Source organism: Chiloscyllium punctatum, chromosome 21, assembly GCF_047496795.1.
Source record: "Chiloscyllium punctatum isolate Juve2018m chromosome 21, sChiPun1.3, whole genome shotgun sequence".
NCBI lineage: Eukaryota > Metazoa > Chordata > Chondrichthyes > Orectolobiformes > Hemiscylliidae > Chiloscyllium > Chiloscyllium punctatum.
The window spans coordinates 42,170,450-42,196,843 of NC_092759.1; positions in this window are offsets into that span (position 1 = coordinate 42,170,450).

Below are 26,394 nucleotides of genomic sequence, written 5' to 3' on the forward strand. Positions count from 1 at the left end.
ATTACATTCTGACCATTTACCACCCCCTCAGTCCCTTCACGATAATCAAATTGGTCGGAGTTCTTTTTGACAGAGCTGTCAAGCAGTCCAGAAATAACTCGCTCATTGTGGTTTCCGATAGTGGCGATGGTGCTGTTGTGGAAATGTCACTGGATTACTAATCCAATACAGGATAATGCTCTGGCAGCTGGTGGTAGTTAAAAACAATTAATAAAATATCAAGATCTAGAATCTGGTGATTGTAACAGTGACCTTGCATCCAATGTTGATTGTAAACTTCGATCTCTAACCCCAATGTACTTTCAGGAAGTGAACCTCCCGTGCTTTCTTTGTATGGCCTAAAAGTGACTCCAGACACAAAGACATGTGATAAACTCTTCAATGGTCCCTGAAATGGCCAAGCAAGACACTCAATTGCATCACACTGCTCCGAGGTCTTAAAGGAAATAAACAGAGAGAATACCCGGCACCAACCTCGATATCAGAAAAGGGAACGGGAATCACAGTCCTGTTGACCCTGCAGAGTCCTCCTTCCTAACATCTGAGAGCTTGTGACAACATTTACAGAGCTTTCCCACAGGCTGCACGAAAACATCGGGAAAGGAGTAGGTCATTCAACACATTGAGCCTTCCCCATTCTTGTTCATTGAGAAAATCTCAATGCAGTTTTCCCGACACAGTGTTCATATGTATTAATATGTTTAAACATTGTGAAATATAAAATAAGTACTGTTGTAGACCTTCAGTCGATCAATCTTGCTCCTCGATTCAATATACAGGCAGTTCTCTGATAACACGTGCTTATTAAACGTGATTTGTCTGCAATGCGATTCGTGAATTGCGCACCTTTTTTCTATAAATTTTACTCCCGCTCACTGTGACGCGACTCCTTGCCAGGCACCAGCTGAAGAACAAAACCCAGCTTCAGGATCCTCTGTCTGCCAAATGCACCCTGTGAATGTTCAGCTAAAACAGGAATGAAATCCGCTCTGCAAGCTTTGAACCTGAGCTTGAAACGGGGAATTGCTCTATCCAATTAGAAGGAACTTTATTTCAAACAGGGGGAGAATCTTCAGGAGAACTGGAATTCCATGTTGGCATCACGTGGTCAGTCATTCCTGCGCACTTTCTGGTGAAGAGCTTGGTGAAAGGTGCAGGGATATAGCTAGTGACGGCATTGTCATTATTAGCACTATTTCATTACAAAATATGATTTAAAGGTTTAATTAGACCGTGCTAGTGTGTGTCAGACTAACTTTAATTTTTGTTTTTTACTGATATTTTGCAGTTCGCCCATTATCCTCTTTATCCCACAGACCACATCATTAATATTGCATGATTTTCTGCAACACAGTGATGCACAGGAACACACCACCACGTTATTGGACAACAACGTGTGATGGTATCTGATCCTCTATCTTCATACCATACCCTGCTGTCTCCCTATCCCTTTAGTTTCCAGAAATCCAAAGATAGTGGAGTCAAGGGGTATGGAGATAGGGCTGGAACAGGATACTGATTAGGAATGATCAGCCATGATCATATTGAATGGCGGTGCAGGCTCGAAGGGCAGAATGGCCTACTCCTGCATCTATTGTCTATTCTCTATTGCCCTACACTGACTTCGGAGGGCTGCACAGAAGGAAACAAAAATGCAGCTTAAGTTCCTTTACAGATCAACATTTTTCAAACAATCCCTTTTCAAATGATAGGCTCGCGTTCTGTTTTTACCATCAAAGGTCACAATATCACATATCCCCCATAGACCATACCCCCCACCCCTCATTGCTCTCCATCTGCCATGTATTTACCCAGACACTCCACTTGTCGCAATCACCTTGCAGTTTTTTTGGACATCCTGCTCACCCACTCACAATCCGATATTGTTTAGTGCCATCAACAAACTTGGAAATATTGAATTTGATCCATTCAACAAAATATATGTTGTGTATTGGGAATAGCTGGAGCCCAAACCCCGATCCTCACTATATCCTCCAAGCCTTCCTTTCAAATAAACACATTGTTTTAGTCCTACTCACTGCTTCCTGCCCGCTCTCCCATTCTAAAACCATATTAGTCCCAGTCCCAGAGGATTTAATTTGCATTATAGGCTTGGGGCTTTATCATCTGTTCTAGCACCTCCCCCAGAAAATCCTCATGCTCTATCTCCAAATAAGGCTCAGGCACTACCACTCTCACGATTGAATTCAGCAACTTCCTTCCCAGAATTTCTCTATCACCTACGCAATACGCCCACACATTAATAATACTATATGGATTCAAAACTGTCGACTGCCTCATTCCGGACACCTCACAATTCCTCCCAGATCAACCTCCACCAGCACTAACAGCAAGGCCATCCACTCCTGCCCTCACTCCATCCATCCCTTTCTTCTATTCCAAGAGTAACAGCCTGAAATAGGACAGAAATGGCCAAGCTGGGTGGTGGAGTGCCCAATATCCATTCCCTCACCAGCCCCCCCCCCCCCCACCCCCACACCCGCCATGTGGGGCGGAACCTAGTACAAGATGAAGCGGACTGGGATGCCTCGCATGAAATTTGTGGGACGTCCATATCCACTGACCGATTCAGGAGCAGTGCTCAGTGAAAGACAATTCTCACTGTAAACACACTGGCATTTCGAACGACAGTCATTTAACTCCCCCCCCCCACCCCCCACCAAATACAGTTACCTCACTGCACAGAGATGTAGACACAGAAATGCACAGAATTATTGGTATCAACACAATATACGAACAAACACAAAATATACAAGGGAAGAGGCATACAAACATACAAACGCAGACATATAGAGTCACACACAAATAGACACAAACATAGATAGAAACACACAGGCTGATACACAGAAAGATAAACATAGATGCACAAATACACAGATGACAAGCAGATGGACAAACATACGCACACGTAGACAATGATACAAATTGATAAGTTTTTTGTTTTATAACGGGATCAAGGATTCTTGGGGTAAGGCAGGAGAATGAGGTTGAGGAACATTCAAGAAATTATTGAATGGCATATCAGACTCGATGGGCTGAATGGCCTCATTCTGCTCCTTTTTTCATGTGGTGCTGTGATAACAGGTATTCTCTTCCTGAGACAACAGCAGAGGCTGGGTTTGATATATATTCGATTGGAAATGTTCAATGGGAATGTGGGACAGGTTTGGAGTCCGGAATGGTTTATGTTTATTCCTAATTATTCTGTCCTTATATCTGCAAAGAGGTGGTGATTTGATGTTCAGTTAACATAGCTTTAAAATAACAGGTCCCACAAAGAATTAAGGACGTACCTTTCACTTTAGTGTTGAGCTAAATGTGGTGTCCTCATCTTCAGGGAGTAGTAAACACTCGTGTATAGAGTCATAGAGATGTACAGCATGGAAACAGACCTTTCAGTCCAACCCGTTCATGCCGACCAGATAACTCAACCCAATCTAGTCCCCCCTGCTGGCAACTGCCCATATACCTCCAAAACCTTCCAATTCGGATACCCATATCAAAATGCCTCTCAAATGTTGCAATTGTACCAGTCTCTACCACTTCCTCTGGCAGCTCATTCCATACAAGTACACCCTCTGGGTGAAAAACGTTGCCCCTTAGGTCTCTTTTGTATCTTTCCCCTCTCATCCTAAACCTATGCCCTCTAGTTCTGGACTCCCCGACACCAGGGAAAAGACTTTGCCTATTTACACTATCCATGCCCCTCAAAATTTTGTAAACCTCGATAAAGTCACCCCTCAGCCTCCGATGCTCCAGGTAAAACAGACCCAGCCTGTTCAGCCTCTCGCTTTAGCTCAAATCCTTGAACCCTGGTAAAATCTTTGTAAATCTTTTCTGAACTCGTTCAAGCTTCACAACATCTTTCCGATAGGAGCGAGACCAGAATTGCACGCAATATTCCAACAATGGCCTCACCAATGTCCTGTACAACAGCAACATGACCTCCCAACTCCTGTACTCAATACTCTGACCAACAAAGGAAAGCATACAAAACGCCTTCTTCACTATCCTATCTACCTGCGACTCCTCTTTCAAAGAGCTATGAACTACTCTCCAAGGTTTCTTTGTTCAGCTACACTCCCGAGGACCTTGCCATTAAGTGTATAAGTCTGCGCTCGACTGATCTGTGTTGAACAGGAGAGTCAATGTTTCTTGGGAACAGACAGGAGACGGATGGACAGACACACTCGGATCAGCCATGAACATTCTGAATGGTGCAGCCAAATGACCAACCATTGTCCCTACCCCGTGTGTTGTTCCCTCATTCCACCCTCGAGGCTATTACATGGTAGGGGACCACCCCATTCAATCAGACAGGATCGATACAATGAGACAGGAGGAGACCATTCTGTCACTGTAAGGAATTGCACAGCAATATAGAATGAAGTCATTGAGCTCGTTGAGTACATTACACAACCCAGCAGGAGGCCATTCAACACGCCTGAACGGCTACCCAGGAGCAGGGAACATTGACTCTCCTGTCCAGCAAAGATCAGTCGCTAACAGGAAACCGAGAGTAGAGACAAATGTTTATTTTCAGGCTTCAAAGCTGTAACTGATGGAGTGCCTCAGAGATCACTGTGGGGTCATCAATTATCAACAATTTGTATCCAAGATCTGGAGGAAGGGGAGGGAATTGTTTGGAAGTCAATTAGCTCGTAAACCAAGATGGTTATTTAATGTGTCATCAAATGAAGGTAGTGAGTCTGCAATGTGTAACAGACAGGGAAGGTTAGTGAGCAAACCTTCAGCAGAAATAGCATAAGGTAGGTTGTGTATTTTGGCATGAAGAATAAAACAATGGTAAACAATGTAAATGCAGAGAGATTGCAGAACTCTGTGATTCAGGCGGTTTCCATGTTCCTGGGACATGAATCATATGATGTAGGTCTGCAGATGCAGCAAGTGATTTGGAAGGTAAGTGGAATGATGCTGTTTTTGGCAAAACGTATCAGGTTTAATCGCAGGAATGTTTAACTGCATCGGTACGAGGGCATTGCTGTGACCACATTTGATGCACTGTGTGCTGTTTTGATCAACGAAACTAAAATGAAAGGATTTAATTCTTTTCGAAGATTTTCAAAGAGGATTCCCTTTACTCATTCCTGGAAGGCCGGCCTTTTGTTATCGGGGATTATCAGTTTTGATCTTAGCTGAGAAATAGTATTGAACCATCCATGACTTTCTGAAGAGTGTATCAACTGGATGCATATTATCTCTTGTTAGGGAGACTAAAGCTAGAAAATAAATTTTAAGAAAAAGCTGCATTTATATTAACACACATACTATGAAGACACCTACCAATATTTACAAATTACACAGACACATGTAAGCATGTCTTCAAATTATGAAGTGGGGACTTTTTTGCGATTGAAACGAATGCACTTGCATATAATATATAATCGGGTTTTCCAGACAATGTTCCAGAAGAGCACACCTGGTCCAGTTTGGTGTTCAGTTGACATTATCGTATGTTTCAACACAGAGAGGGAGAAAACTGTCCCCTGCCTGAGAAGCAGCAGCCTATTGATCTCTCTCTCTTACGTTGTGCCATCCGATAGCAAAGTGTGAGACCATAAAATCCCTGTGTTATCTTTACCACTTGTGAAGGATGTCTGGTGAGAATTCACTGGAATCTCTCCACTGCCTGAAACAAAGGGAATTCAGCCAAATCCAACTGTTCCAGAGTGAAACCACACTACCAGTAGCTTGTATGAGCAGAATGACTTCAAACGCAGAATAACGTTTGGGGCACTCTATCATTTTACCATTTGTTATGAGTTCAACTTTCTGTGTCTCACTCTTTTCTAGAAAATGACCTACTCTGAGACCTACATCATTGGTCATATCACAAAACTGGTTGCATTTAAGATTGGTGTAACCAGTGGAGGAGTGGGACTGGAAAAGGACGGAGTGACCTTCCAACATTGGTTGAGACACAAATGAGACATTTTCAAAGGACTGTTCAAGTGGAAATTCCCTTCCCCAGAAGTTTGTGGTGCTGGATGCTTGCATTTATTCAAAATTATATTTGGTGACATTTGACAGACAAGTGAATGCAGGAAAATGGCATACAGACAGAAAAATGCTTTTGAGACCACATGCACATCACCCATGGAATTTGTGAGTTTTGGAGCGGTGACAAAGTGTCTAATAGCCCACTCCTGCTGCTCAGCCCTATGGCACTATGTTCTATTCAGCTCCTCACAGCTCCTGATATAAGCAGATGGAGGCCACCTGGTCCAAATACCTGGTCCACCGGAACACAGGATATCATCCTCAAGACTGATCACCTACCTGAATAGAAATGAGCTATAAGAATACGGGAAACAGGCAGAGGAAGGGAGCTATCTTTACTTCTGTACTTCTCTCACAGGATGTATGCAGCCCTGGTCACGGCAGCATGTTATGCCGATCTTGAACTGAGTGTTTGGTTCAGCTGTTCCACAGGACAGTGAAGAGAAAAGCACATTCCTGTGGGATTGTAGTGTTACAACACAGGATACATTCTCCTGCTTAATGTAAAACCAACAACAGGGAAAAGATTTATACACTGCAGTAATCCATGATAATTCTAGAGTCCAAAACTATTTGAAGTAAAAATTAACAACTTTATTTTTAAAGCATAACAGGGGATAATAGATGAACGAATATTTACAGCTTCTTCCTCTGAGCTATATTTTATCTCCCCCCACCCCCTCCACTATACTAGTTCGATTAGACTCCTAATTAAGATTTACAAAACAAAACTTCTAATCTCAAAACCGAGAAGCTGTCGGTTCTTCTCCATATTCCTGTCTTCTTTTCTTCTTTGAGATTCTGCTTTTCCAAATTACTAATCAATAAAGTTACCGAGAGGAGAACTATTTTTCAGGCAGTCTTTGCATGCTGGTAACGTGGCAGTTCTCCTCTCAACTGTCAATTTCCCGCGGTCTTGTGCCCCCAAACCATTGGACTGTGTCATTGGCTTTTAAGATTATCAATACACTAAATTCAAACTAGATTAGAGGTGGGCACTTTGGGTTATAACTTAAACTGTTTGGCTGAATTTGTTTTTGTCTTGAGAAAATAAGCCACTCGACCAAATGTTACATTAAATCTATTTTTCGAAGACTTGGTGCTGTCAGGTAGTTATTGCTGGCTTTTAATTCTGTTAAAGGTGCAGAACACCCACATGTTCCTCACAGAAGTCACACTGAAACCTGACTAGAGAAGAATGACCCATTGACTTCTCTTAAGGACTTGGGGCAAGCAGATGGGCTTTTATGGCAAATGAAAATTGTTGCTTTTAATTACCCTCATGAGATAGCAACAGACTATTATTCTGTGGCTCTAGAGAATGAGTCTTGAACACCATAAACTGCCGTCCCGTATGTACAGAGAACAAGTTAAACATCCTCAGAGCAATTTTTTTAGTGATGGACATATGGTTAGAAGGAACTTGAAACTGTTAAACAAAGGCACAAATTATGGTTTATTCAGAAGTTGCAATGAGACTGAGACGTGACTGGGGTATCATGACGGTGGTATTGGACAGGATTGGTGCGTGGGGAGGAGATGGAGATGTAAATTTGTGAAGGACAAAATGGATTATGGAGTTTGAGAACAGTCTGGTTCCTTCTTGCATATCAGTGAGTAATTTATAAATAGTAGTTTGACACTGATTAATATAAGGAAAGGTTTTATTTGTAACTGAAGACATTGTCTTGCACTCTCCAAATTTTATATATCATGAGCAGAAATTCAGTTCAACCCAGTTTAGTAGACAAATATAATGACTTACCAGGTACACCAACTATAGCGAGGATGGGATAGTAACCACGTTGAATAATCCAGAGGATATCCTGGATCCGTGATGCTAATGATAACCAAGGTTGAGGAAGATAATAAAGACCCGAGGATAAACTCCTGACTGTTATTGTAATATTCCAGTCTAATATTCTCAGATTCTGATAGATTGTTGAACCATTCCAGTCTAATGATCTCAGATTCTGATCCATTGTTGTACCATTCCAGTTTACCCATCTTAGATTCTGATCCACTATTAGAACAATCCAATCCAAGGTCCTCACATTCTGAACCATTTGTCTAACGTTCCAGTCTAATGTTCTCAGATTCTGATTTCTACTCCCCCTCTCTCTCGAGCTGATGATCCATGTAAGTGCTGTCAGTGATGCTCCTATTCATACTACGGGATAAGACACTGAAAAGAGCCCACTTATCATTCAACGATGAAAACTCTCCACTGGGATAATTAGGATCCACGGAGATTGACACTAATCACAGTCACTGAAAAAAATAGCTCCATTTCACCCCTTTCAATTTAACATTGATTTTATGAAAATTCTAAAGAACGTTTAAAATTTATACATTTGGCATGAGATATGTGGGAGTGACTGAGGGACGGAATATTGGGGATGGTAGATTGATTGCGTGCAATCATTTAATCTGCCTTGGATACGTTAATAATGACAAAGGATTGTCAGAACATAAACAAGCTTCGACGTTTATAAATGGAAACATACAATCTGCAACTACTGTTGAGGGATTATAATGTCACTAAAATATGGAGAGAACTTTTCTAGTCCAGAATCTGACAGGAAAATGTGCCTATGATAACATGAGTGATAAAGGACAACTGACATGACTATGTCAACAGAGAATATGACGTGACACACAATTCAGATGATTAATCGAGAATCAGAGAGGGCAGGTGAGGGTCATGCTGTTAATGTTATCGATGTCAATCAACTGTGATTATTTACCATTGGATTTCAATTGCAGTGTGATTATGATATTGGGGACATGGCTGCTGAGACTGGAGGGAGGGGACATGATACTTCCCACTCATCAGTAGGGAAACGTTACTCTTTGTAAATCATTTGAAGATCAAATTTCAGGATACAGCTCCAATGAGGAATGAGGAGAGCCAATATTAAACATACGGCCAGAAGACATTGGAGCAGAAATTTGGCCATTATGCCCATTGAGCCTGCTCCGCCATTCAATGATGGCTGTTAAGCTTCTCAACCCCATTCTCCCGCTTTCTACCTGTAACCCTTGATCCCCTTTACAGTCAAGAACCTATCTGTCTCACTCTTAAATATACTCAATGATCTGGACTCGACAGCCCTCTCTGGCAGTGAATTCCATAGATTCACCGCTCTCTGGCTGAAGAGGTCTCTCTTTATCTATGTTTGAAAAGATCTTCTCTTTACTCTGTCCCTTCTGGTACTAGTCTCTCCTACCATTGGATATGTCTTCCCAAAATCCACTCTGTCCCGCGGCATTCAGTATTCTGTAAGTTTCAATTAGACCTCCTAACATCTTTCTGGACTCTATCAAATACAGACCCAGAGCCCTCAAATATTCTTCATATGTTAAGCTTTTCATTCCTGGCACCATTCTTGTGAATCTCCTCTGAAAACGCTCCAAGACCAGTACATCCTTCCTGAGATATGGGACCCAAAGCTGCGCACAATAATCCAAATGTAGCCTGACCAAAGCCTTGTAGAGCCTTAGAAGTACATCCCGGTTTTATATTGAAGCCTTCTTGACATAAATGCCATCATTGTATTTGCCTGCCTAACTACTGACAAACTGCAAGTTTACCTTTCAAGACCCCTGGACTAGAAAGCCCTAGTCTTTTTCCACATCAGATTTCTGAATGTGCTTGCTATTTATAAAATAGGCTATGCCTCTATTCATCCTGGTAAAATGCTTTTCCACACTTTTCCACATTGTACTACATCTGCCACTTCTTTGTTCACTCTCCGAACCTGTAAAAATCCTTCAGCAGGTGAAAGTGAGGACTGAAGATGCTGGAGATCAGAGTCAAAAAGTGTGGTCATAGAAAAATACAGCCTGGCAGGAAGCATCCGAGGAGCAGGAGATTCGACGTTTCAGGCATAAAGCCTTCATCAGGAATGTGGGGTGGGCGGAAGGTGCCAGAGAGATAAATGAGAGGGGCTGGTGCTGGGAGGAAGGTCGCTTGGAAGGCGACAGCTAGACAAAGGTGGGTGGTGATAGTGATAGGTCAGAGTGGAAGGTGGAGTGGCTAGATGGGAAGGAAGATGGACAGGTAGGGCAGTTCAAGACGGCGGTTCTGAGTTGCAGGGTTTGATCTTGGATAAGGTGGAGGGGAGATGAGGAAACTGGTAAAATTGTCCATGATACCGTGTGTTTGAAGGGTCCCAAGGCAGAAGATGGTGCGTTCTTCCTTCAGACGTCAGGTGGTTAGAATGTGACAGTGGATGAGGCCACAAACCTGCAAAGCCTTGGCGGAGTCGGAGGGGGAGTTGAAGTATTCAGCCACAGGGCAGTGTGGGGTTGTTGGGTGTGTGTGTCTGAGAGTGTTCCCTGAACTGTTCTACAAGTTGACGTCTTGTCTCGCCAATGTAGTGGAGACCAGGTGCAATGAACAGACTAGAAGAGGTATTTGGATGCATGGGATGTTATCTGACTGATGTGGAAGGATCCTTTGGGGCCTTGGGTGGAGGTGAGCAGGGAGGTGTTGGCACAGGTTTCATACCTGTTGTCGTGGCAAGGGAAAGTGCCGGGAGTGGAAGGTGGCTTGTTGGGGTTGCGTGGACTTGATGAGGGAGCTGTAAGGGAATTTTCACAGCAGTATGACGATAGGGGTAGGGAGGGAAGTATATCTCTGGTGGTGGGGTCTGACTGTTGGTGGCAGAAATGGCGGAGGATGATGCGTGTATACTGAGGTTGGTGGGATGGAAGGCGAACACCAGAGAGGTTCTAACTTGTTGTAGTTGGAAGGGTGAAGCTCAAGGCCGGAGTTTTGGGCAGTTGAGGAGATGCGCCAGAGCACCCTCCTGCAGCCAAACCACCTCTTCAATGCTACCTGTCCCTCTATCTATCTTTGCACAGTTTGAAAGCTTGGCCAGAATGCCCTCAGTTCCTTCATATCGATCATGAATGCACAAAGTGAAAAGTTGTGGTCCCAAAACTCAGTCTTGTGGAACACCACTTGTCACTGGCTGCCATCCTGAGAAGGACACTTTAATCCACATTCTCTGCTTTCTGTCAGACAGCCAAACTTCAACTTCCACCTTGTCTCTAACACCATGGACCCATATCTTTCTCAATAGTCTCATGCATGGCACCTTGTCAAAGGATTCTTGAGGTGCAGATGGATAACAACTATTGGTTCTCCTTGATCAAATCTGCACATTACTCCCTCAATGTATTCTAGCAGGTTTGTCAGGCATGACCTCCCCTTGATGAAACCATGCTGACTCTGTCCTATTTTACCAAAGACCTTCAAGTATTCAGAAATCCCATTCTTCACGATGAATTCCATGATGTTACCCACAACCAAGTCTGCTAATCAGTCTGCAGTTTTCCATCTTCTGCCTAACTCCCTTATTAAACCGGGTGTCATGTTTGCAATTATACAGCCACTTGGCCCTTTCCTGATTTTAGTCATTCCTGAAAGATTACCACTTTCGCTTGCACTAACTCTTCAGCGATCTCCATTACAAGGCTGGGGTGTAGTCCATCTGGTCCAGGTGACTTATCCACATTCAGGCCATTCCATTTTCTAACATGTTCTTCTTGGTGATGGCCACTCTATTTAGGACTACCCTCTCACTCTCTTCAATTCTTGGGAAATTACTCGTGTATGCCACCGTGAAGACTGATGCAAAATTCCTCAGCCATTTCTTTGCTTCCCACTACTGTCTCTCCAGCATCATTTCCCAGTGGTCCATATTCACATTTACATCTCTTTTGCATTTTATATATCTAAAGAATCTCTTACAGTTTCCTTTATATTACTGGTTAGCTTACCCCCATACTTTATGTTCTCCCTCCTTATTTATTTTTTCTTGCCTTCTGTTGGCCTCAAATCTCCAGTTCCACACTGCCCTTCACTCTGCTTACTCTTTTGCTTATATGCAATCCCTGACTTCCCTTGTCAGCCCTGGTTACCTCATCCTCCCTGTACCATACCTCTATTACTAAGCACACATCTCTGCAGTGTCTTTTAAATTATCATGGAATCTCCAGCCATTGCTGTTACCCTGTCTTTCCGGCTAGACGCCTGTCCCGGTCAATTCTACCCAGCTTCTCCCTTATGCCTCTCCAGTTGCCTTTATTCAGCTGAAATACTGTCAACTCTGATTCTATCTTCTCTCTCAAATTTCAGAATAAATTCAACCATGTTCTGATCACTGCTTCTGAAGTTATCCTTCACCTTAAGCTCCCTTGTCTCGCCTGCGTCATTAAATCCAGTGTCATCTGTTCCCGAGTGGGCTCCACCACATGATGCTCCAAAAAGCCATCCCGTAGATATTCCTCAAATTCCTTTCCTTGCGATTCACTACCAACCTGGTTTCCCATTCCACTTGCATATTGAAATCCCCCCCATGATCACTGGAACGTTGTCTTTCCTACAGATCTTTTCTATCTCCTGGTGTATCTTGTGCCCCAGCTCCTGACGACTCTTTGGAGGCCTGTGCAAGTCTCCAACTGTGGTTGTCTTATCTTTGTGGTTCCTCAATTCTACCATGCAGATTCTACACCATCTGACCTTACTTCCTTTCTTATTGTTGATTAAATTTCATTTCTTATTAATAATGTAAATCCACTGTCTCGATCTTTTCGATACGATATATGTCCTTGAATATCCTGATCCCCTTGCAGCCACTTCTCTGTGATGCCCATTACGTCATACCTACCAATTTCAATCTATGCCACAAGCTCATTTACCCTATTCCTTATACTGCTCGCGTTCAGATATAACCCTTCAATCTTGTGTTAACGTTTCCTCTTCTATGCCATTTGTTTGTTCAGTGTGATTGAAGTTTGATTGCTGAGACTTTCCATACACTCTGTTCTATTTGCATCTATGCTGAAGATTTTAATAACCTCTCTTGAGCTCTGTGCTCTTACCTCCTCTTTTCTCATTAAACTCTGTAACGAAACCCCTACCCCACGCGCACACACACACACTCCTAATCAGTTTAAAGCTCTGTCGACATCCTTGGTTAGGATTCACTTCGACTCTGGTCCCAGCACGGTTCACACGAAGACTGTCCCATCAGAACAGGTTATTTCTTCCTCAGTAATAAAATGTGTTTAAAGTTTGTGAGAAGACTTGTAGCTCGGGTGCTCATTATTGTGGTTCTGTTCGCCGAGCTGGGAATTTGTGTTGCAGACGTTTCGTCCCCTGTCTAGGTGACATCCTCAGTGCTTGGGAGCCTCCTGTGAAGCGCTTCTGTGATGTTTCTGCAGTGTGTTGTGGCCCTTTTGAATAGTGTCTTGATGCAACTTCTTTTGTGTGTGTTGGGGTGGTTGCTTTCGTAGTTCAGGATTTGGTCTGTGTGTGTGACTTTCCTGTAAACCTTTGTGGTGAATTCTCCGTTCGGTGTTCTCTGTACCATCACGTTGAGGAATGGGAGTTGGTTGTCCTTTTCTTCCTCTCTCGTGAATCGGATTCCTGAGAGTGTGGCGTTGATGATTCGGTGCAATTTCAACAACAGATGCCTAAGGGAAAGACAACGGAACGAGGACATTCCGCAACCCAAAGGACTAGCCACACTACCATATATTGGCGATAAATGATCTGGGATGGCAGCATAGTGCTCACAGGGTACGGCACCAGACAAAGGGCTTGCAGTCTGTCGGAATTTCTAAATAAAATTTCTGTATGTTTGTCCTCATGCTGTCTTCTGATCTAACTTCACACTCGTCTGACACCCCTTGTTCTCACTGACTCTGTCGCTCCATTTTCCCTCCATTCCTTTTATCTCTCTTCACTTCCTTTTTCTCTGTTAATTTTTCTCTCTCTCACGCGCACACACACACAGTTCTCTCTGTTTTCAAATTGTGATGTTGGAGAGCTCATCGTTGTACAATTGGCTAAACGGCTTCGTTCAGTGCTCTATTAATTCTGAAGCTCTCTGAACCACTATGAAGACTTCAGCACAATGAAGACATCAGGTGCCTGGAGAGACAAGCTGGTCCTGCGAAGGACACAGTGCAGAATCATCCTTTATCTCTTCCTGTTGCCTGTTATGCAGTGGCCTTGAAATATCTGTTCAAACAAAATAGATTGAAATTCGTGCAGGCGGGAGGACGATCACCAGATGATTATGCTGTCAGGATTTAACAAGCAGTTCCCACATACAAATTGTGGATTTCCCTGATAGCAGCTCCTCCCAATTGACACGGCCTAGCTCTGCCTGATGCTCACGGAATTTGCCTTACGCCAATTCAGTAGCTTAACACAAGGTCCTGACTTATCCATGTTCGTAACTATCTTAAATCTGAAGGAGCTGTGACCACTGTTTCTAAAATTATGTCCCACTGAAAGGTCAGTGACCTGGCCAGGATCATTAGCCAATACGAGATCCAGTATGGTTCTTCCTCTGGTTGGACAATCCACATACTGCTGCAGTTAATAAATTCTGCCCCGTCGAAGCCTCTTGCTCCAAGGGACTCCCAGTCATTACTGGAGATCTTAAAGTCACTCACTATGACCACTCTGTTTTTAATACACCTTTCCTTCATCGACGTAAATATCTGTTCCTCAATCCCTCCGTGGCTGTTGTGGGGGATTATAGCAACGCAGTGCTTGCAGCCATCTTATTTTTGAGCTTTAACCATATTGCTGCAGTGGATAGTCCCTCCTGTATGTCCTCTTCAAGTACAGATGTAGCATTCTCCCGATTATTAAAACACCTCGTCCACCTCTTTTATCTTTCTCTCCATCTCGCATAAAACAATGAAACCCTGGAATGTTAAATGGCCAGTCCTTTCCCTCTCTCAACCAAGTCTCTGTAAAGCTGCAACATCATAGTCCTATGCACCGATTCAGGCTGTCAGTTCATCGGTCTTAACCATAATAATTCTTCCATTGAAATAAATACACTTCAGCCCAACTCCATCAGATCCTGACCTGATATTTGGTTTGAGTTGCCCTGATGTAAATTCTCCTCGTCTATTCTCTGGTAATAGGAGATTAGAAAAGACTGTCAGTAAAGGAGAAAATATTGCAAACAGACAATTTCTGTTTCCTCCATTGTCCCTTCTATCTGTACATTTCATCACACACTGTCCAATTCCAATAAACTGCTGGATAATTATTATGCTTCAAACAACAGTCTCCAGCCTCTCAATGCACATTCTTCAATTCTCTCTGGACCCATTGGATTGACAGTTTTCTGATCCCTCTCTCAACCAAATCTCTGTAATAGTTATATCATAGTTATATATACTCATTCAAACTCCAAGCTCCAAGCTCATCTGTCTTGCCTGTCATACTGCTCACATTAAAATCAGCATACTTCCGACTGCCAGTCCCATTGTGTTCACTCCCCTCTGCCAGTTTGTTGTTGGTCTTAGCTGTACTGGGATTAGTCTCCAACTACTCTTCAGTCACTGTGCTTGTGGACGTACTGCTCTGGCTCCCCCCCTACCCCCCCCCCCCCACCACCACAAAAGTTTAAACCCTCCTGAGTAACAATAGCTAACCTGCCTGCCAGGAGATTGCTGCCAGTTCACGTCCATCCCGTCCTTCTTGTGTATTCCATACTGACCCAGGAGTCCCAATGACCCACATATCGGAGATTGCTGCCAGTTCAGATGCATCCAGTCCTTCTTGTTTATATCCTATCGATCCGGGATTCCCAATGATCCACATATTGCAAGTGCTGCCTACCCTACCAGCTGTTTGGCCATGTTTTTAGCTATACTGCCTTCCTACTCCTAACTTCACTGGCACGTGGCATTATCTAGTCTCTTCAACATTCAAAAATCCTTTCAGCATAACTCCGGCACGATCTTTACTTTGAAATGGATAGACTTGACAATAAAAACTTAGTGTGGTATCATTAACTATGAAAGTGGAGCCCAACGAATCAGTCGCAATGACCATAGGATCTGATATCTATCACCTTCACCAAACCTGTGTGACAAGGTATACATATGGAGTATATGTTTGTAGATGGACGTGGATAAACAGAAATTAGTCCAAAAGTCCTGAACATGTCACAACAGATGGCTGTCATTCAGCCTGTTTACTCTGCTTTTCTGTTCAATTGGATTTTAGCTATTCTGTTCCTTTTAATGGCTGGGGCTTTACCCCCAATCCCTAGCGTGTCAGAAAGTGCCCAGTGCCTTTGTGCGCCCCTTGCGTAGGGAGCATCCAGTGCCAGGCGATGGGGTGTGGGGAACCCCGGAATGGCTCGGTGAAAGGCTGCATGCAATAATGGATGGACTCAGGGCTCGAGAGAGACGGAGTAGGTAATCAGAGACATGCACTCACATCAGTAGCTGGGCAAGATTCCCATGTACTCGGGGACCCCGAGCACCAGTGCCACTTTTACAATAAACACGTCATATTTGCAGCAATTCTCCATCAAATACAAGAAAATATACTGCAGATGGCAGAAACCTGAAACAAACATAGAAACATACTGTGAAGAGAGAAACGAGTTAATTCTCCCAATGCAGACACGGGGAGATGGCAAAATAACTCCACAAACACAGGGTCCAGAGATTGGAATTATTCTTATTTGAATGAAAATAGTCTTATCAGTGATAGGCAACATGTTTTTTTGCAGAGAAGATCATGTCTTACCAAATCAATAGATTGTTTGAGGAAGTGACAAAGTTGATTGATGAAGGAGGCACTCTAGATGTCATGGACGTGGACTTCAGGAAGGCGTTTGGTATATTTCCCCATGGTCAGGGTATGTCGAAAGTGAAGTCACATGGTGCGCGAGCTAGTGGATAAAGAACTGGCTGGGCAACAGGAGGCAGAGAATAGTAGGGGGAGGGAGTTTCTCAAAATGGAGAACTGTGACCAATGGTTTATTTTAAGATGTTTCTGGAAAGATACATGAATGGGCTGGGAACAAAGGGATACAGATCCTTAGAAAATAGGCGACAGGTTTAGATAGAGGATTTGGATCGGCGCAGGCTCGGACCACCGAATGGCCTGTTTCTGTGCTGGAGTGTTCTTTGTTATAAGATTAGCAATGACCCATCAGACCCCAGTAATGGTCTCCTCCAACCTCTTCCCTCAGACTAAAAGGTACGGAAGCTTGAAAACACTGAGCAGCTGGTTCAGGAACAGCTTCTTCCTGACTGTTATTAGACTGATGAGTGGACTCCCTAATCTCAGATAATGCTGATCTTGTTCCTGCTGATCTCGCCTCGCACACGCCCTGTGCATCGTAACCTGCATGGCTCTCAAACATATTTTATAGCCATTGTTCTGTACATCATTGTTTACTATGCTTTGTCTGCATTTCTTGGTAAAGGTCAAAGTAAATCCTCACTTCCCTTCCCCCAGTTACTACAGTGCTCACTTCCACCTGTCTCTGGTCCACAGCCCCAGAACCTCCCATTCACCACCCCCAGCACACTGTGACCCCATCCCCACTCCCTGTGTGCTTTGTATCTCACTATTTCTCTCACACTGTCTGTTTCCTAGTATTTTCCTTTATCTGTCTTCTGTTTCTTTCCCATAACTTACTATCTCCCCTTCTCCCTGTTCTTGTGAATGTTTGTTTCTTGTTTTGTTTCCTTTCTCTGTTTTACTGACTGTCCTTCTGTTTGCCTCGCTGTGTTCTCTCTCTCCTTCTACATGTCCATCTCTTTCTCTCTCGTTGTGATGGTGATGGCTTCTCTATTCTTTTGAAGCATGTGATGGCTCTTTGGTTGGATGTTGGCAATACAATAAATTCAATTATGTTTTGGTATCTTAAACATAATTTAAATTTATTGGTTAAATTTCAATTGTTGTCAAAACAGCAACCAGAATGTAGATATCCATTTAACAACCAATTGTTACATCTAAATATTTTGGAACTGCCTTCTCCCAGTGCTCTGCATACTGGCAACTGAAAGCATTCTATTCACGTGCATAATCGTGTGACGGTAACTGCTCTTCCCAGGACCATAAGAAACTACAGACGGTTTTGTGCACAGCCCATACTATCATGGAGGACAACCTTCCATCCATTTATACTTCTCATTGTCAGCGAATGGCTGGCAACATCAAATATCTCTCCCAAACTGGTAATGATCTCCCACAACCTCTTCCAAAAGGGAGGAGATACAGAGACTTGAAAACATGAACCAGTATGCTCAGGAACACCTTCTTCCCCACCCTAATTACACTGACCAATTGAAATCTCTAACTTTTCAAATAATATTAATCTTGCTAAATTCGATCTTGAATCGCACTGCTCCTGTGTTGCTGTCACCGTGTGTGCCTCACTCTGTGTAAGTGCCCTGTGAGGCTCAAGGTCTTCTCAAGGGCGATCAAAACAGTGAACTAATACTGGCCCACCCAGCGATACCTATATCCCATTAATAAATATAAGAACATGACGACACTCAGGGAACACAGACAGGTGGGATCAAATCGCTTTAAACATGATCTTAGATAGATAGAGATTGCCCTCGGTATCTGAAAGTAGAATGTTCCGACAAAGCCTTTCATAAGCTGATATGGCATAAAGTGAGGTATCATTAATTTATGTGGGGAAAATTTACTTTTCTTGTTAAAAGTGAAAATCCTCTTCGGATTTCTTTTGATTAGTGAAAACAGGACGTAATGGAGGTTTTTCGGAAAGGGAAATGGCAAAATGCGAATTTTTTAAAAGCGGGGGATACGTGTAGCTGCATGGGCGTGATATTCAGGAAGATTTGAAAAGTTAAAAATAAATGAGGTGATTCTCACATTTTATTTCCACCCCAGCTGATCATCATTCCCTTTGTTTGCTCTTTGTCTTCTATCTCTCTCTTTCTCTATCGATTCAACTCACTCCTCCTGCCCTTCAAAGCAGACTTCCCTGTCACCAGCATTGTTCACACTATTTTCCAGCTGCTTTCAGTTCAGAAAAGCTTCCCAGAACTTTCTGATCTTTTCCTTGCATTATTTATGCAAGTTCAGATCTCCAGCATCTTTCAAATTTGTTTAACCTTCAAATTTCTTATTCCATGGGAAGTCGGCATCTCTGCCCAGGGCAACATTTGTTAAGCATCACTAATTGTCCTGACTCTGACGACATTCCACAAGCCAATAGAAAGTCAAGCACATTGATATGGGTCTGAAGTCACACTTAACCCAGAACGGGTAGTAACATTAGATTTCTTTACCGAAGGTCATCAGTGAAACAGGAAAATGTTCAGACAAAATGTGGTTTTATCGTTGTTTTTCGTGAAATTCACTTTTATTCCAATTCTTATCATTTTTATTTAGTTCTGCCATCATACCCGGAATCTCTGCCCCTCCACAAAATAAAGAAACACAGTCAGGATGTTGTTACTGTGCTTATCTCTCCTTCACGGGAACAAACCCCAGCTAACAGACTGTCACTGGGCACAATTGCCCTGAACTTAGACAGGAAGTGTGGACTTCTCTGAATGGTCCTCTCACTGCTCTAATAAAGAAACGTTGGACCTTCCATATAGAATATGCTTCAGTAATTAATTTATACAAATTGACAAACATCTTAATGCAGTTTTATTTGCTGTAAAGCAATCATTTTTCACCTTTTTTCCCCTCAGCCCAAAACCAAAAGTGAACTTATTCATTAAGACTTATGAATTAATGAGTCAGATTTACCTAGTGGATAGGGCGGAATGGGGATAGTGGCTGTGGAGACTACATGGGGAGTACAATGATATTCCCCAGTTATTATCTCTCTTAACGTCAGATAGAATTAAATATAGTTCACAACAAGGAACGAGCCAACGCTTGGGATATGTAATGCTCAATGACAATGTGAACTGAACCGGATAATTTTAAATGTGACAAAGTGAACTATATTTTATATACACACCATTTAATCATTGGGAATACAGATTGAGTAGGGTCACCGCATCTGAAGCATTAACATTGATTTCTCTTCACAGATACAGCCAGACCTGCTGAGCTTTCCCTCCAACGTCTGTTTTTGTTTGAGATTGATCATGTTGTTCATATCTGGCAGGATGCTTACAATTAAAAGCAGATGCTAATAACAAAATGTACAGGGGTGTGGTGACAATACAAGAGAATGACAGTAGAAATATCGCTCATTCCAAACTGGAAAAGACAATGGGCTGAGTTTTCACCACCTTTGCTGTAATAATTCTATGTTATGCATTGAAAGCTTTTGGAGATTGGGGAGACAAGCTTGTTCAATGAAGGACACAAGTGTTCCATCATCAAAAATCTATTGCTATTATTTCATGAAGTTCAGCTGCCTCTAAAATGTATTGTCAAACAAAATAGATTTCCTGAGATTTACAAGATGTTGAGATTTTCTTTTTACTTTCGATCTTAAAGAAGAGACAGATTTCGGCTGTAATTCAGGTATCACAGACACACCAACAGTAATAGAAACATGAAAGTACCACATTGTCCAAACATTACCAAGGTCAACATGTAGACCTGTCAAGAAACATGCAATAATGTGATAATGGAAACATGAAATGCAAACAGAAAATGCTGGATAAACAAAAAACGTGTGGATGTGTCTGCAGAGAGCAGCAGAATTAACATATGTAATATGATGTGACACTGTTCTGAAAAGTCCTATTAGAATCAAAGCTTAATTTTTTGCATCTCTGTTCAGATGTTGCCAGATTTACTGAGTTTCCCTCCAGCTCTTTTGATTTCTTTCTTCTTTCTGAACTGTGACAAAGTGTCTGATCTGAATGATAGCAGCAAAGCTGTTATCTTAGTTGAATCTCGAGTAATTTGTTATTGATTTTAAGTGAGAAATTACAAAGTTCCTATGTTTGACAGGGCTCTAAATATCGATGACGTATTGCATTGTGAGAACTTGCGATGAAAATGTTGAAACAAAACTGAAGTTGCTGTAAACGCTCAGCAGGTCTGGCATCATCTGTGCAGAGAAATCAGAGTTAACGTTTCAGGTCCAGAGCCCCTTCCTCAGAACTGATAGTAACACGGAAAATGTTGGTTTATATGCAGAAGAGACTGGATAGCTCTTAATGGAGACTGTTAGTAGCTAACAATAGGGTGTGAGTAATGGAAGGCTATGTGACAACTCGGCCTGGTGTATGGATAGGGGGCTAGGACTTTGGGGATTTCAGGCCCAAAAATTATTGAACTTGATTTTGAGTCTAAAGGACTGCAGAGTCCGCACATGGAAAATGAGGTGTAGTTCTTTTAGCTTGCGTTGAATTTGCCTGGAACACTGCAGCAAGCCTGACACAGCGATATTGGTCAGGGAACAGGATGGGCTGTTAAACTGGCAGGCAACTGAAAGCTCAGAGTCATCTGCAGCGGTCCAACTTGGATGTTCTGTGAAGCGGTCACCCAGTCTACCCTTCATTTCCCCAATGTAGAGGAGACCACATTGTGAGCAGCGCATGAGGTAGACTGGATTGTGGGAAATGTTGGTAAGGTGCTGCTTCACCTCGAAGGTACAGTTGGGCCCTTTGATACTGATGAGGAGGGAGGTAAATGGGCGGCACGGTGGCACAGTGGCTAGCACTGTTGCCTCACAGCACCAGAGACCCGGGTTCAATTCCCACCTCAGGCGACTGACTGTGTGGAGTTTGCACGTTCTCCCCGTGTCTGCGTGGGTTTCCTCCGGGTGCTCCGGTTTCCTCCCACAGTCCAATGATGTGCAGGTCTGGTGAATTGGCCATGCTAAATTGCCCGTAGTGTTAGGGTAGATATAGATGTGGATGTAGATGTAGATGTAGATAGCTTCGGCGGGGTGGTGTGGACTTGATTGTAAGTAATCTAATCTAATCGAATCTAAATGGGAATGTGTCATACCTCCGGCAGGGGAAAGTGAAGTGGACCTGTGGTGGGAGTGAATAAAGAGTAGACCAGTGTATCCTGGAGGGAATAATCCCTCTAGAAGGTGGACAAGGAAGGAGAGGTGAATATGTGCAGGTGGGGCATCTCGCTGGAGGTGGGGTAAATGTGGGCTGATGATCCTCTGCATGTGAATGCGGCTGGGATAGTAGGCAAGTGCAAGGGAAACTCCGTTGCGAGAGGGTAGGGGAGGGGCAGGCTAGAAGTGCAGGAGATGGATCAGACTCAGTTGAGGACCCTGTTGACAACAGTGATGGGGAATCCCTTGATTGAGGAACAAGGTGGACATTTGAAAGGCTTCCTTATTGAATTTAGTATCAGCAGAAGCAATGCGGTGGAGACGGAGGAACTGGGGGAATGGAATTGACTCTATGCAGGAAACCAGGTGTGAGGATGAATACTCCAGGAACCTGTGGGAGTCAGTGGGTTAATACTGGATATCAGTTGCCTGGCTATCCCCAGAAATGGAAGCAAAAATGTTGAGGAAAGGAAGTAAGGAGCCAGAGATCGACCAGGTGAAAGTGATGGATAGTTTCAAATTCCAAGTGAAATCGGTGAACTTTTCCAATTCCGGACAAGAGAGAGATGCAGCAGCGATGATATCATCTATGTATCGGACGAAGATTTGTGGATGGGTGCTGGAGTAGAACTGGAACAGGGAATGGTCGATGTCCCCCAAGAAGAAACAGGCATAACTGGGGCCCAAGTGTGTATCCGTACACTTCCGCCGTGTAGCAGGAGTAGGCTGAAGCAATGGGTCTGCCTGGGCTGTTCTGTTTGTGAACTTTTGAGAGGAGATAGAGGCGAGCTCTGCTATCAGAGGATTATCAACTCGGGGGCAGTTAGGGGCGTGGGGCGAGTGGGGCAGAAATCTCCAGATGAAATGTGGTCAGTTATCATAGTTGATACAATTGCCTGATGTGCCATGGTAGGGTCATGGTCCAGGGGGAGATTAGAGGAGGTACCTGAGAGTGGGCGTTCAACCTTTGCAATGTCGAGGTCAGTCCACCAGACTATAGCAGCACCACCCTTGTCAGCACAGGCTGAATAACACAGTCAGAGTTGGACCTAAGCACATGGAGTATAGGCTGTTCGGACATTGATAGTATGGATTTGGTGAGGCAAGTGCAGAGAAATTACGACAACCAATGTCAAGTTGAGATTTCTCAACGAACTGATTTCGTTCAGGTAAAGGCCAGAGGGAGGAGTCCAGGTGGAGGGAGAGTGTTGGAGCTGGGTAACGGCGTATTTGGAACAGGGAGTGGAATATTGCTGAAAGAAATGGGCACTGAGGCGAACGCAGCGGAAGAGCTCAACTAAATGTCATGCCTAAAATTCCTTAAAGTGGGGGCACAGAGAGGTAATGTTCAGATATTTGCTGAGTACAGAACATTCAGCATCAGAGAGTGGAAGTTAAGGAGGGACGGTGAATAAACGATAGGAGGTGGAGTTGGGGGAGGGCATGGAGTCAGTGGGCAGGTATGAGAGGGGAGGAAGGTTCCAGAGGGTCAAGGGCATCTCTACCTTGTTGCAAATTGTGTGCCCAGTGCATCTGTTTAGCATGACGAATGAGCCGGTGAATAAATTAGAATTGTAGAGTGGTGCAGTCTTTAGACAATATAATGCGATTCTGCTGGACAGAGAAAACGTTGATCTCAGTGGTACTGATATCGCACGATCAGACCTCAGAAAGTAAATGATTGACTATAATTGGGAAAGTATACTTATTGTAACATCCTTATTTCAATTGAGTGACACTCAAGCAGCAAGGTCTTATTTTTTTCAGAGACTTTAGACCAAACTTTAAAATATAATAAGTCTTGATGTAATTAACAAGAAAAAATTATCAATGGTTTTGGAAGGCACTAGCAAGGGCAGAGTTTATTTGGCATTCCCAATAGCTCTGGGGAAGGTGTTATTGTTTAGTGAGGAAATTACCAGCGCAAACTTTCCTGCGATTCCCAGTGACCACAGTTTACTCAGGATCTCTGATGTCACAGGAGTCAAATACTACTTTAATGCAATGCAAGTTACTCTGATCTCACCTCAACTGATATTGGAAGATCAGTTAAATGAATAAAGAATAAAAGGCCAGTACACAGCCTGTTAGAACAATGTGCTCACTCTACTCACAACGTTTAAGGTAAAACTGATGCATGGATTTCTGACTGTGAGGAGAGGTTTGTCCTATTTGTGATGAGGCTGTTTGATTAAGCGATGTGACCGAGAGACAGAAAGACACTCCACTCTGTACCATGGGGAACAAAACCACCCTGTTTACGGTGCATCAGACAGTGACAGAAACAACTATTGTCAGTTCCTATTGGACATTGATCATCTCAATCTCATCATTCACTGATGCTCAATAGCAGCCCAGAAGCCAGCAGCTCCCATCATCCCAGTTGGAAAGCAAAATGGGGAAGGAATAGCCAGAGAAAGTGGGAGTAACTGGGGAATTGGTGTAACTTACAGGGGAGTGGCAGAAGAAGAATGTGAAGGGAGATCATCAGTGGAAGAGAATGTAGCAGCAGGAGGGGCAGTGCAAGGGAAGTAGGACTGTAAGAAAAGAGTAGGACAGAGGAAGAAGAAAGGCAGATGAAGTTTTAGTGACAGGGAAAAGCTTGCTTTTGAGGAAGTGAGATTGGATGAGAAAACATCACTGTACAAGAAAATCGGGATCTGGTTTCCATTCAAAATTAAGAAAGGATTTCTTGTACTTTCTCTTCTATCACTTGATTCTTGTTCAGGTTGTACATGTACTATATATTTCTATATCTCCATCAAGTACAGACGATATGTTTCTTTCTCCCCTACGGTGGTGTTTCAATATTTTTGATTTTATTTTTACAGAAAATATTTGCTTCCAATTCAAGGTGGATATGAGAATATGATTTGATCTTCTGCAGTTTGCCCATAATATAGAATTTATTTGAATATTTATCCTCATCACACTCGCTGATTAAAACAAACAATGAATGAGTGCATGTCCATCCTGCAGATGAAAAATTTCTTCAGCTCTGGCTATTGCAGGGAATGTTACAAAGAACAGTGCCACACAAAATGCTAATGTTCTACCGCAAAATGCCAAATCCTAGTTTATCCTAAATTATTTACAATGTTTATAAACAAAACATGCAGAGGGGCGGAGTGTAAAAGGTGAATTCAACTCTGTGTCGAAAATGTTAATTGTGGATCCCTCATAAAATGCGTTAACTACATCACTCATAAATTCACCAATATAGGAAAAGCAAGAGACTGTAATTGTCCAATCATCATCTAAATAACATCTGGCGAACAGGAAGGAAATCACTGGTTGTTTGTGATATTCAGAAATGACGATTGTGAGAATGTGGAGGTGGGGAGCAGTGGAATGATGATCAATGTTATAGATGACACAAAGATGGGCGGCGTGGGTCACAGTCAGGAGGAAAGTGTTAGGCTGCAGAAGGATAGAAACAGATTATTCAGATAGCCAGATCAATGGCCTGATGAAACTTAACACCGATAATTTGGGAAGATGCAAGTCAGAAGTAACAAGACAAGTGAGTACTCAAAAGTAAGTATGAAAGAGGAGGGCTAAATTTGCTCCTTTTTTCTTTGCAGCAAGGAAAGTTAAGGAGGGAATATGGTACAGGTGTACAAGAGCAAATGGGGTATGGAGGGGATGAACAGACAGCAGCTGTTTTCCTTCGTCAAAGGATCAAAAACAAAGAGACACACTTTTAAAGTGAATGTCAGGGGATTGAGAGAGGATTTGTCGAATGTGTTTCGAACTGAGAGGATGGTATGAATCTGGAATGCTTTGTCTCGATGGGTGGTTGAGGCAGGTAACCTCACAAACGGTTAAAATGTCTTTGGATATGCACTTGCTGGCACAGACGTGATAGGCCTGTTTTTCATTGCATGATTCTTTGCAGTGGCAGCCATGAACACTCTGATATATTCTGAAACAATTAACAATGGCAGTTGCTGCTTTGTTCCTTTGACTGTACTCATTAATGGCTATATTACAAACCAGCATCATCTCATGCATCTTCAGCACTCACTCAACCAAAGGCAGCCCAGCCATCTCTGGGACCATCCAGTGGAATTCATATTCTCAGTGGATGCTGTCCAACAACAACACTGACACTATTCGAGCTGTATGCAACCATTAGTAAAGCTACAGCCATAATATGAAGACAGCTTTTCCTCCATTATAATACAGACCTCTAGCAATAAGGGTGTTCTTTATCTGAAGCATAATAAATTCTTTCCCAGGTATTCACTTTTACAAGCAGCAAGTTTTCCTGTATTTTGCTGCCAGTTGTTTATCATGGAATTTCCCAGCCCAACCTCTTTCCCATTTAACATTTTCTTGTGCACTGTCTCCCTGATCCCACACACCTCACTCCCTGACATCCCCCACACTCTCCATCCTTACTTGTTAATCTCTGAAAAACCTGCGCCTCCTCTCTATAATTTATTCCAACTCCCAACTCACTGTTTTGATTCCTTCTCTCGGCATGGTCATTAGACTGGCCGTGCCTGATGTCCTATTCACCTAACCTTCT